This window comes from Ceratotherium simum, chromosome 25, assembly GCF_057802395.1.
Source record: "Ceratotherium simum simum isolate JZ-2026a chromosome 25, ASM5780239v1, whole genome shotgun sequence".
NCBI classification, from domain to species: Eukaryota; Metazoa; Chordata; class Mammalia; order Perissodactyla; family Rhinocerotidae; genus Ceratotherium; species Ceratotherium simum.
Genome location: NC_141924.1, coordinates 41,444,524 through 41,457,172, shown reverse-complemented (window position 1 = coordinate 41,457,172; position 12,649 = coordinate 41,444,524). Strand labels below are relative to the sequence as shown.

General features: G+C 40.1%; 1 long non-coding RNA gene across 2 annotated transcripts in view; it reads left to right on the top strand.

Annotated features, from left to right (window-relative positions):
* Window positions 1-4,938: 4,938 nt before the first annotated feature.
* Window positions 4,939-12,649, top strand: part of LOC147913779 (uncharacterized) — a 104,658-nt gene continuing 96,947 nt past the window's right edge. For both annotated transcript variants that reach the window (XR_015556309.1, XR_015556310.1), the window contains exon 1: window positions 4,939-5,065. This is a non-coding gene — a long non-coding RNA (uncharacterized LOC147913779). The remainder of the gene's footprint in view (window positions 5,066-12,649) is intronic.

Below are 12,649 nucleotides of genomic sequence, written 5' to 3'. Positions count from 1 at the left end.
TTATTTCTGGGCTTTCAATTCTATTCCATTGATCTGTGTGTCGTTTTTTGTGCCAGTACCATGCTGTTTTGGTTACTATAGCTTTGTAGTATATTTTGAAATCAGGGAGTGTGACACCTCCAGCTTTGTTCTTTTTTCTCAGGATTCCTTTACCTATTCGGGGTCTTTTGTTGTTCCATATACATTTTAGATTTTTTTTTCTATTTCTGTGAAAAATGTTGTTGGAACTTTGATAGGGATTGCATTGAATCTATAGATGGCTTTAGGAAGTATGGACATCTTAACTATGTTAATTCTTCCAATCCAAGAGCATGGAATATCTTTCCATTTTTTTGTGTCTTCAATTTCTTTCAGAAATGTTTTATAGTTTTCGGCGTACAGATCTTTCACCTCTTTGGTTAAGTTTATTCCTAGGTATTTAGTTCTTTTTGTTGCAATTGTAAATGGGATGGTATTCTTAATTTCTCTTTCTGCTACTTCGTTTTTAGTGTACAGAAATGCAGCTGATTTTTGTATGTTGATTTTGTATCCTGCAACTTTACCATATTCGTTTATTACTTCTGAAAGTTTTCTGGTGGATTCTTTAGGGTTTTCTATATATAAAATCATGTCATCTGCAAATAGTGACAGTTTCACTTCTTCCTTTCCAATTTGGATCCCTTTTATTTCTTTCTCTTGCCTGATTGCTCTGGCTAGGACTTCCAGTACTATGTTAAATAGGAGTGGTGACAGTGGGCATCCTTGTCTGGTTCCTGTTCTTAGAGGGATAGCTTTCAGTTTTTCACCATTGAGGATGATATTAGCTGTGGGTTTGTCATATATGGTCTTTATTATATTGAGGTACTTTCCTTCTATACCCATTTTATTCAGTGTTTTTATCATAAATGGATGCTGTATCTGGTCAAATGCTTTCTCTGCATCTATTGAGATGATCATGTGATTTTTGTTCTTCATTTTATTAATATGGTGTATTACGTTGATTGATTTGTGAATGTTGAACCATCCCTGCATACCTGGAATAAATCCCACTTGGTCATGGTGTATAATCTTTTTAACGTATTGTTGTATGCGATTTGCCAGTATTTTGTTGAGGATTTTTGCGTCGATGTTCTTCAGTGATATTGGCCTGTAATTTTCTTTTTTTGTGTCTTCCTTCTCTGGTTTTGGTATCAGGGTAATGTCAGCTTCATAGCATGAGTTAGGGAGCTTCCCCCCCTCCTCAATTTTTTGGAATAGTTTGAGAAGGATAGGTATTAAGTCTTCTTTGAATGCTGGGTAGAATTCACCATGGAAGCCGTCTGGTCCTGGACTTTTATTTTTGGGGAGGTTTGTGATTACTCTTTCGATCTCCTTACTGATGATTGATCTATTCAAATTCTCTACTTCTTCTTGATCCAGTTTTGGAAGGTTGTATGATTCTAAGAATTTATCCATTTCTTCCAGATTGTCGAATTGGTTGGCATATAGCTTTTCATAGTATTCTCTTATAATCTTTTGTATTTCTGAGGTGTCTGTTGTAACCTCTCCTCTTTCATTTCTGATTTTACTTATTTGTGCCTTCTCTCTTTTTTTCTTGGTGAGTCTAGCTAAAGGTTTGTCAAGTTTGTTTATCTTTTCACAGAACCAGCTCTTGGTTTTATTAATTTTTTCTATTGTTTTTTTGGTCTCTATTTCATTTGTTTCTGCTCTGATTTTTATTATTTCCCTTCTTCTACTGATTTTGGGCTTTGTTTGTTCTTCTTTTTCCAGTTCCTTTAGGTGCATTGTTAGATTGTTTATTTGAGATTTTTCTTGTTTGTTGAGATAGGCCTGTATCGCTATAAACTTCCCTCTTAGAACTGCTTTTGCTGTATCCCATAAATTCTGGCATGTCGTGTTTTCATTTTCATTTGTCTCCAGGTATTTTTTGATTTCTCCTTTGATTTCTTCATTAACCCAGTCGTTGTTCAGTAACATTTTGTTTAATCTCCACGTATTTGTGGCTTTTCTCATTTTCTTCCTATAGTTGATTTCTAGTTTTTCAATCTTCTTAAATTTATGGAGACTTGTTTTGTGACCTAATATGTGATCAGTCCTGGAGAATGTTCCCTGTGCATTTGAAAAGAAAGTGTATTCTTCGGTTTTTGGATGGAATGCTCTGTATATATCTACTAGGTCCATCTGTTCTAGTGTGTCATTTAAGGCCAAATTTCCTTATTGATCTTCTGTTTGGATGATCTATCCATTGGTGTAAGTGGAGTGTTAAAGTCCCCTACTATTATTCTGTTACTGTCTATTTCTGTTTTTATGTCTGTTAATAATCACTTTATATATTTAGGTGCACCTACATTGAGTGCATAGATATTTACAAGTGTTATATCCTCTTGTTGGATTGTTCCCTTGATCATTATGTAATGCCCTTCTTTGTCTCTTTTTACAGTTTTTCTTTTAAAGTCTATTTTGTCAGATATGAGTACTGCTACCCCAGCTTTCTTTTCATTGCCATTTGCGTGGAGTATCTTTTTCCATCCCTTCACTTTCAGTTTGTGAGTGTCTTTAGGTCTGAAGTGTGTCTCTTGTATGCAGCATATATATGGGTCTTGTTTTTTTATCCAGCCAGCCACCCTATGCCTTTTAATTGGAGCATTTAGTCCATTGACGTTTAAAGTAGCTATTGATAAGTAGGTACTTACCACCATTTTTTAACTTTTTTTTTTTCCTCAGTGTTTTAGTAGTCCTTCTCTGTTCCTTTCTCCTTCTATACAGAATTGATGGTCACTTTAGTTTGACCTCTGTCTGAAAGCTGTACTCTTTAACTCCCCTCCTCCCTCCTTTTATGTTTTTGATATCATATCTAACCTCTTTTTTGTGCATTTGTATCCATTACGTTCTTATCATGGAAATAGATCATTTTTCCTATTTGTGGTCTTCTCTTTTCCCCTTAAATCAGTCCCTTTAACATTTCTTATAGCACTGGTTTCTTGGTGACAAACTCCTTTAACTTTTGCTTGTCTGGGAAATTTTTGTTCTCTCCTTCCATTTTGAATGACCTTGCTGGGTAGAGAATTCTTTTTTTTTTTTTTAAAGATTTTATTTATTTATTTTTTCCCCCCAAAGCCCCAGTAGACAGTTGTATGTCATAGCTGCACATCCTTCTAGTTGCTGTATGTGGGCCTCGGCCTCAGCATGGCCGGAGAAGCGGTGCGTCGGTGCGTGCCTGGGATCCAAACCCAGGCCGCCAGCAGCGGAGCGCGTGCACTTAACCGCTAAGCCACAGGGCCGGCCCTGGGTAGAGAATTATTGGCTGTAAGTTTTTTCCTTTTAGCACTTTAAATATATCGTGCCATTCTCTTCTAGCCTATAAGGTTTCTGCTGAGAAGTCAGCTGATAGCCTTATGGGGTTTCCTTTGTATGTAACTTGATATTCTCTTGCGGCTTTTAGGATTCTCTCTTTATCTTTAATTCTGGACATTTTGATTATGATGTGTTTAGGTGTGGGCCTCTTTGGGTTTATCTTGTTTGGGGCTTTCTGTGCTTCCTCTACCTGGATGTCTGTTTCCTTCCTTAGGTTAGGGAAGTTTTCATCTATTATTTCTTGAAATAGATTCTCTGCCCCCTTGTCTCGCTCTTCTCCTTCCGGGACACCTATAACACGATGTTAGTGCGCTTGATGTTGTCCCAGAGGTCCCTTAGACTGTCCTCACTCTTTTTAATTCTTTTCTCTTTTACCTGTTCACCTTGGGTAATTTCTTCTAGTCTTTGGTCCAGCTCACAGATCCGTTCTTCTGTATCCTCTACTCTGCTTTTGAGTCCCTCTAGGGAATTTTTCATTTCCAGTATTGTATTCTTCATTTCTGATTGGTTCTTTTTTATATCTTCCATTTCTTTGTTGACATTCTCACTGAATTCATCTATTCTTCTCCCCACATCAGTGAGCATCCTTAACACTCTTAGTTTGAACTCTCTGTTGGGTAGGTTGCTCATTTCTGTTTCACTTAGTTCCTTTTCTGGGGTTTTGTCCTGTTCCCTTACTTGGAATGTATTCCTTTGCCTCCTCATTTTGCCTCTTTCCCTGTGCTTGTGTCTACGTATTAGGTAAGTCAGCTACGTCTCCTGCTCTTGGATAGGTGACCTTATGTAAGTGATGGCTTAGGAGGCCTGCCGTGTGTTCCCTCAGTTCTCAATGTTCCAGGGGTGACCTCTATGTGGGCTACGTGTGTCCTTCTGTTGTGGCCTGTTTGCTCTCCCTGTAGGTGCCCAGGGAGGCCGAGTTATGCTCCTGGCCAGCTGTTGTAATGCTCAGCTGCTTGTAGTTGTTGTGGGCCCTTCAGTCTCTTTATCAGGTGTGGGGAGCCCCAGCACAGTTGGCTGCAAGTTCTAATACCACATTTGTGTTGCAGTATTTCTTTTAAGTGAGTAGGCCCCAGCGTGGCAGGTTGTTAGGCTCAGGGCCTTACAATTGCTATAAGCCTCCAGCCTTTAGGTCTCTTGTCAGCTCTCTGAGGATTGCAGCTGGGTGGGGCTGGCCTCAGGCACAGGAGCACCCAATTGTTTCAGGCTTTGGAAGGTGGGGCAAACCCCCTATGTGGGTCTTTGAGAAGCACAAGTCTTCTGCAGCTGACAAGCCCTGCCGCCCACAGGTCCACACACACAGTCAACACAGTCCTGCCCCGTGTGCGCGCCCCGACTCCCCAAAGCAGACACAGTCTCTCCACGGCGGGAGCCCCACACACTCCGCCACGGCCCCACACTCTCCACCCGCTCCTTGTGCACACCCTGTCCAGCTAAAGTCGGCTCAGTTGCCAGGCTGCAGAGATTCCAGTCACCAATCTATGCAGGCCCACACGTTGCCTGAGGGCTTGTTGTTGGGTGGGGCCAGTCTCTAGGGTGGGCTGCCTGCCCTGGCTGAGCTGGATTAAATCAGTGCTCTAGCGGGTGGGGCAGACCCTGGGCTAGCAGGCCGCAGGGAGAATTCCAATGGCGTCTGTGTCAGCAGGACCACACCAGGCCACAACAATGGCCGCCGCCAATGTCCCAGTCCCCGAGAGGTCTCACCCCTCACCGAGATGCACCCAGGGTCTATTAGGTGAGTCTCTTTTCACCACAGCACTGTGCACCTTTCTTTCTGGTGATTTTAGGATGCTTTCTGAAACAGGTGGGTTTGCGCGCGGGCCCTTTAAGAGCCGGTTTTAGTTTCTTTGTGAACCTGGTTTTCTGGGGGTGCTCCCCAATGTTTTAGTAGCAGGCAAAGTCAGATATTATGCCACTGGTGTCGATTGTGCTGGGTCCACAAAATGCCCACAGCGGGGGCGCTCCCCGGCTCAGGACCCCGCGCCTCCAGGGAGGCTGCGTACCTGTGAGCTGCTCCCGGCGGCCGTGACGCTGGCGGCTTGTGAAGGTGGCGTTTTTCCTCTCCAGAAGGGAGTCTCTGCCTCTTCTACCTCAGTTAGGATTGTGCTTTGTTGCAGAAGCTCCTCTTATCCAGTTTTCAGTTCTGTCTCAGGGGTAATTTTTCCACGAGTAGTTGTAAATTGGCTGTGTCCGCGGGAGGAGGTGAGTTCCGAGTCTGCCTACGCCGCCATCTTGACTTCCCCCCTCCATATTTATATTTTACTCTTGAATTCAGACTCACTGATATTTGTTCTCAGGAATTTCAAATTATTCCACGACATATTTAAAAGATGTTTATTTCTTTTCTGTTCCATTGTATTTATAGGGTACTTTGGTATAGCATTACCTTGATATCTGTTGAAATAACTTGATCGTTCAGAAATTTGATGAATATATTAATGACAGAACACAGAAAATTTCTTTTAACTTTTTATGGTCTCAAAGGTTTGGAGGCAGAAAGTTAGGATTACTTAGGAAGAATTCAAGAGGCATTTGGGGAATGTTTTTCTTCTTATTTAGATCTGGCCTTCGGCATAGACAGTAAACTGTTGGAATGATTTAAGTCTTCAGTGTACCAGGCTCTTCCTACTCTGTGTGTAGTTTTATGGTATAAATTTTTTTCTGCATTAGACAAAAAAATCTGGCAATTTTATTGGGAAATTAGCTGTCAAAATATGTCTACATGTAAAGGAAATCTAGTCCCTTCCAAAATCTACTAATAATTTGCTTTCCCTTGGACATAATTCTACTTTATCATACGTCATAGTTGTTCTCTTGACATCATTTGAAACAATGCTGTCCTATTTTTGGACTCTCTTTTCACTTAACCTCAGTGACATTGAATACTGATGGTGTTGCTCCTATCACTCTGCACTACCTGGTGAACATCTGGTCGGCCTCCTCTTTTCACTCTCTATACCACTTAAAGAATGTTGTCAATTCCCATGTCTTCATCCACTCTTTGCTAGTGATTCCCCAATCTTCCACCTTGGGTAGAGATTACCTAGCCATCTTTGACTCTTTTATATTTAAGTTGTAACCATATCCTGCCCAATCGATGTCATAAAGACTCCTCACTGCCCCCATTGCTGCTACTATAGGCTGTACTGTTATCATCACTCTCTGGATTGTTGAAATCAACTTCTAATTGACCCTCTTACACTGTCTCTCATTTTCTATCTTGCTATGCCAAAGAGTCTAAAACCATAGCATGCACCCAATTCTTTCAGAGCTTTCTTAACATTCCAGACAAGGCTCTGAACATGCTTGTTGTAAATTCCTTTTCAGAGCAAACTCAAATCCTCTCCTCCTAGCAATATGTACTCTCTCACTTTTTTTTTTTTTTTGTGAGGAAGATCAGCTCTGTGCTAACATCTGCCAATCCTCCTCTTTTTTTTTTTTTGCTGAGGAAGAGTGGCCCTGGGCTAACATCCATGCCCATCTTCCTCCCCTTTATATGGGACGCTGCCACAGCATGGCTTGCCAAGCGGTGTGTCGGTGTGTGCCCGGCATCCAAACCGGCGAACCCCGGGCCGCCGCAGCAGAGCGTACGCACTTAACCGCTTGCACCACTGGCCTGGCCCCGCAGTATGTACTCTTTATCGATGAGAGTGTACTTTGGGCCTCTTGTCTCTATTCCTTTCTCAGGATCTTCCGTATTTCCAGGACACAATTTCACTCCTTTCTCCAGTTTATAAGTTCTTACCCATTTTTGAGGGTATAGCACAAACATCACTTCCTGTAATTTTGCTTTATTCCTCTGTCAAAATCACTTTTTATCTTCATCTGAGTTTTCATAGACCTGTGTATTATAAAACTCATCACATTGTACTGTAGGGATTTGTTTTTGCACTTGGCTTCTTATAAAAGACTGAGAGCTTCTCACAGGTAGATGTGCCTTGTTTCGCTATGCCCCCAGTGCCAAGTGTAGTAACAGAAATTGGCATGCTCTCAATAATTGTTTGAATCACTATTTCATAATATTGAGAGACATAGAAAAACCAACTCTCTCAAAGGGAGGATGGAGAACCAGATCCAAGAGGATTAAAAGCTATTGAACTTTAATTTTTCTCACAGAAATATTAATAAATCAAGACAGATGTCATTAACAGGGTGCGGAGGGTGAAGCAGCAGGCCTCCTGGAGTGCAGGCTGCCCTTGGGGAGGGGGTCCTGTTGCAATGTAGAGGGGGAAACAGGCTTGGTGAACAGCTAGCCAGACTGGACAAATGAGGGTAGGAATGAGAGCAGCACGTGAGTATTAGCAACAGAGGATGGCCTCTAAATTAAGAGTCTAGTAATAAAACTAAGCTTTTATAAAACACATTTCCCTTCCCTGTAATGGCTCTACTCATATTTCTTCTTTGTTCTTTCTTTCTTGTTCACATTCTTCTTCCATATTTAAAAAAAAAAAAAAGTATATGGGGCGGGGAGGGAGTAAGAGACGACAACTAATAAAGAATTTGGTGGCAGAGTGGTTAAGTTTGCCCATTTTGCATTGGTGGCCTGGGGTTTGCAGGTTTGGATCCCAGGAGCGGACATAATGCACTGCTCATCAAGCCATGCTGTGGTGGTGTCCCAGATACAAAATAGAGAAAGATGGGCACAGATGTTAGCTCAGGGCCAATCTTCCTCAGCAAAAAGAGGAAGATTGGGAATGGATGTTAGCTCATGGCCAATCTTCCTCGCCACAAAAAAAAAAAATGGAAGAATTTCTTGAGACTTATACATGCTTGTTCTCAGATGCATGCTTATTCTATATTAGAAAAAGTAGTGCTACCTATACTACCAAGTAAACTCCAAAATCTCAGTGGCTGAACACAATGGAGGTCTACTTCTTGCCCACATAAATTCCAACTGGCAGTTTATACGTTGGGGGGAAGGTGGGATGAGCGTGTGGTGGGTGTGTGGGAGGGTGAATGTGTGTAGTATGTGCAGTAGAGGGGATTTCTGCTCTGCACAGTCATTCAGGAATTCAAGCTGTTGGAGACTCTACTTTCTTCAGCATAGAACTCATTCAAATGGACAATTCTGACTCCAATGCACTCTACGAAATGAACTCTAGCCATGTGCCCAGGAGAAAAGGGAATTGGGTTGCTGAACATGTAGCCACACTAAGTACAAATGATGCTACCTAGAGGTTGCAAGAAGAAAGTTTTAGTGATTATATTTATATTCATATGCATATATACATACATATGTATGTGTGTGTGCACATATAAAGCAACAAGAGAAATTCTGATAGAATATTCTTTAAAAGCATAACAGTAACTAATCACATACTTTTCAGATGTCTCCATATGACATCAACAGGCTATGCTTCAGTAAATTCATTTTATAGTTTGGAGGCAATGACTATAATATTACATATATATTGTTTTTGCTCATTTTTCTAAAAAAAGAGCACTGAGAACTTTAAATCACACTTGCCTAAGGATTCAAAAGTAAAGAGATTTATGAGTGAAAGCAATTTACGTGTCATATAAATAATCTTATTTCTGTTTTGAGGCAGCTGGAAGCAGCAGAAAAAAGCAATACAGACGTTCTATTGAATGAATATAGGAAACCTTATTGTGAGTACAGGCATTGCTGGAGAAGTGAAGAGTAAATAACATAGATTTGCTTGATGTTGGCACAGTTTGGGCTGTAATTTTCACAATAATGAGATTTATTTTACAGAAAAATGAAGTTAAATTTCAAAATAAAATAGATAGTTTGGTCTAAGTCTAATGAATAACACGATGTCAGGTTAACCCATTTCTGTCTGTCTGCAAGGCATTTGCGCATACACTATCTTCACACCGTCCTCATAATTGCCAAACCTCAACCCTGGGCACTTAACAAACTCTAGTAGGAAGGGCAAACATCCAAGTTTGCAGTTGATGAAACATAGGTCCAAAATTATTTTTCTTAGGGTTAAATAGTGGCAAATAAGTCCTTAGGTTTTTTTTTTTTTAGCATAGTCCCAGGACTAATTCCATTGTAAACTACTTTTTCACACATCACACATACTTAAACATAGTATTATAGGATTTCATGTTTCTTTATTCCATCTCTGCAACAGACCAGCAGTATGATTCAGGCCTCCTGTCAGTGGGCCAGTGTCCTGTGTGCTCCAGACTGAAGGAAGTTCTCCCTCTAAGTGAACTTCGTGCCTTCACTGGTGGTGACTCTCTCTGCATTCAATACGTCAACCTCAAGTTAAAATATACCCCAAGTAGCACAGTAATTCCATCTGATGCCTGGAGGAGTGAACATCAATTAGTTACAAGTGTTCGAAAGGCTCCTGACTGGCAGGTTACATTATTCTTGTGTGAGGATTTCAAATTGCTTTGAAGGCATTTTCAAAAATGTCGACAGGTGACAAAACTTTAAGGTGATTTTGCCACTTATCTTTGCCATCATTCCATTAGAACCCTCAATTTATCTACAGTGTCTAACAAAGCCTGATACTGGCCTCTGTGGATTCAAAATTTTAATTCTTTCTTTTTCCTATGTTTTTATTTTCACTGAAATTAATAATATAACTATGGAGAGGAAAGAACTTTAATCACTTACAAGGAAGGGCTCAAAAAGTCAAAGTGATTTACAGCAGCTTCTCAAATTTTCATGTATCTACAAATCACCTGGGGATTTTGTGAAAATGCACATTATGATTCACTAGGTCTGGGGATTACCCTAGATTCGACATTTCTAACAAAATCCCGGCTAATGCTGATGTTGCAGGTCTGTGCATCAAAATTTGTGTGGCAAGGAATAATATTTCAGTGGTCTGCAAGGCTAAAGGTTACCCACAAGACTTCTATCCATAGATTTAGGTCTCTCGTTTTCTGATTAGTAAAGTTTAATATGTTGTTTAAAAATGTATATGTTGTTAGATATCTTTGTGTCCAGTAGTAGTTACTCATAACTGCTGAAACTTAACCATTGGCAATGAACAAATTCTAATGGGAAGAGCCAGCAGTCCCAGGAATCTGGCCTGAGGAGACTTGCTCCTAAATTCTGGAGAACACATGCAGCAAAATAAGAAATTTGGCACAATAATTTGCTTCATAGTTGCCTTATTATTGCAGAGCCACAAAGAAATGTGGATCTATCTGAACATCCCTAGTATTTAGCAGCGTGTTTGGCATTTATTTATTTCTCAGTAAATGTCCAATGAATAAAAGAATGCAATAATCTCTCATTGTTAACAGCTATTGATAACCAATGGCTTACATAGATTTGAATAAGTTAATCTTCCTGCTAGGCATATTTTTCCGTATATCAGCGTATTAAATAAAAGATGTGTTCTCCCCCCAGAATATATGAATGAGTTTGTTGAAAGACTATCACTATATAAACTTATTAGAAAGGATCTGTTCAGAAATAATCCAAGAGAGAAATCAGCAAATGAAAGATAGAGAGGATAACTCAATTAGTGATAAGAAGTTAGCGAAGGGAAGAAGGTAATCTAGAGAAGAGGCAATAAGAAGAAATTCCAGCTAATTAAAAAATAGATAAAAGTCATTGTGTGGCATCAGCTACACAGGGAATGCCCTGAAGACTGAATGAATGAACTGTTATTATCCTTCTCCAAAAGAGTTGAATCCATGTTTTTAGAGAAGAAACTCATTTGTTCTACAACCGAGAAAGCCAAATAATTTAACCCTAGGAATAATTTATGTGGTGTAGTGTTTGTTTTCTCGGTGCTGAAAATTAGACATTCAGCCACAGATAGTATAAAAGGGAAATTTTCCACTCACAATAGCATTTGTCTAGGGCTGTCAGAACTCAGTGTTATGTTTCATCGTAACAGGTTCAAATCAGCTGAAGCTGATAAAGGATAATGAACTTTGAGAAACTCTGAGACACCGGACCCTTACTCTAAATCAACTAAATAAAGATTTCCTGAACAATGAACCATGGAACCTGTTTTAATTAACTGTGTTCAAACATATAAACTCATTTGAGTCATATCTGGAGTGCAAATTTTCAATTCTCAATTGGCATAACCACCGTGAACTCACTCTTTGTAGCACTTACACTTAAAACCTCCTGAATTTTCCCCTTGTCCAGGAAGTTAATAAACTGTTGCTACAGAATGTTTGCTACCCCTAAATTCGTGTGTTGAAATCCTAATCCCTTATGTGATGGTATTAGGAGGTGGTGGGGCCTTTGGTAGGTCATTAGGCTCCTCCCTCATGAATGGGATTAGTGCCCTTATAAAAGAGATCACTGGAGAGCTTCCTCATGCTGTCCACCGTATGAGGACACAGACAAGTCAGCGTGTGCAGCCAGAAGAGGGCTCTCACCAGAACCTGACCATGCTGGCGCTCTGACCTTGGACTTCCTAGTCTCCAAAACTGACAGGAACAAATTTCTGTGGTATGTAAGCCACACAGTCTATGGTATTCTGTTATAGCAGCCCAAACAGATTAAGACACTAGCTACTTTTAAAGCTCTTGTGGTCTTTGTTTTATATTTATTAGTTGCCGAACTGACCAATTTCCAGGAGGTTGTATATTTATTAAGAAGGAAAATGTGTTTAAAGTATCAGTTAAGTTGACAGCAGTCAGATAGTCCCCTTCCACCTCTGACACAAGGTGAATGATGCCATTAGGACAAATCTAGGAGATGCTTTAAGGGTTGTAAAGATGTGAATGACAGGAATGCACGGCAGATGCTTCCCTTTCCTCTTCCAGTTCAACTAGGGTACTCTGGTAGAAAAAGAACATGGGAAATAAACAGCAGACGATGTGCATGATGCCAGATAACATGACTGCATATTCTGAACATGAAAAGTTCTGTCTTGACTGTGCCATATATATGAAAATGTTCCCATATAAAACTGAGACATCATACACTGTGGGAGATGTTAGACAAGATATATTCATTCATTCAGCCATTCGTTCATTCAACAAACATTTGTTGAATGCCTACTGTGTATTAGGCAGTATTTTGTGTTCTCAGGAAATAGCAGTGAACAAAAGTGAAAACCTCCGCATTCTTAATGTACGTGTGTGTGTGTATAAATAGACATTTATAAAAATAAGTAAATTATATTGTATTATACAGTATGATATAGTAAATATAGTCTATGGAGAAAATTTTTTCAGAAAAAGGGGATGAGAAAGTTCTGGGAATCTGGGTTGAGGAGAGTCCCAATTGCCAGTCAGGTAGTCAAAGGAGGTGTGCTTGAGAGGGTAACATTTGAATAAAGACTGAAGAAGGTGAGGGAGTGAGCCATATGCAACCAAGATCAGAGGTCCAAGTAGAAGAAAGTGTGAGGATTTATGAGGT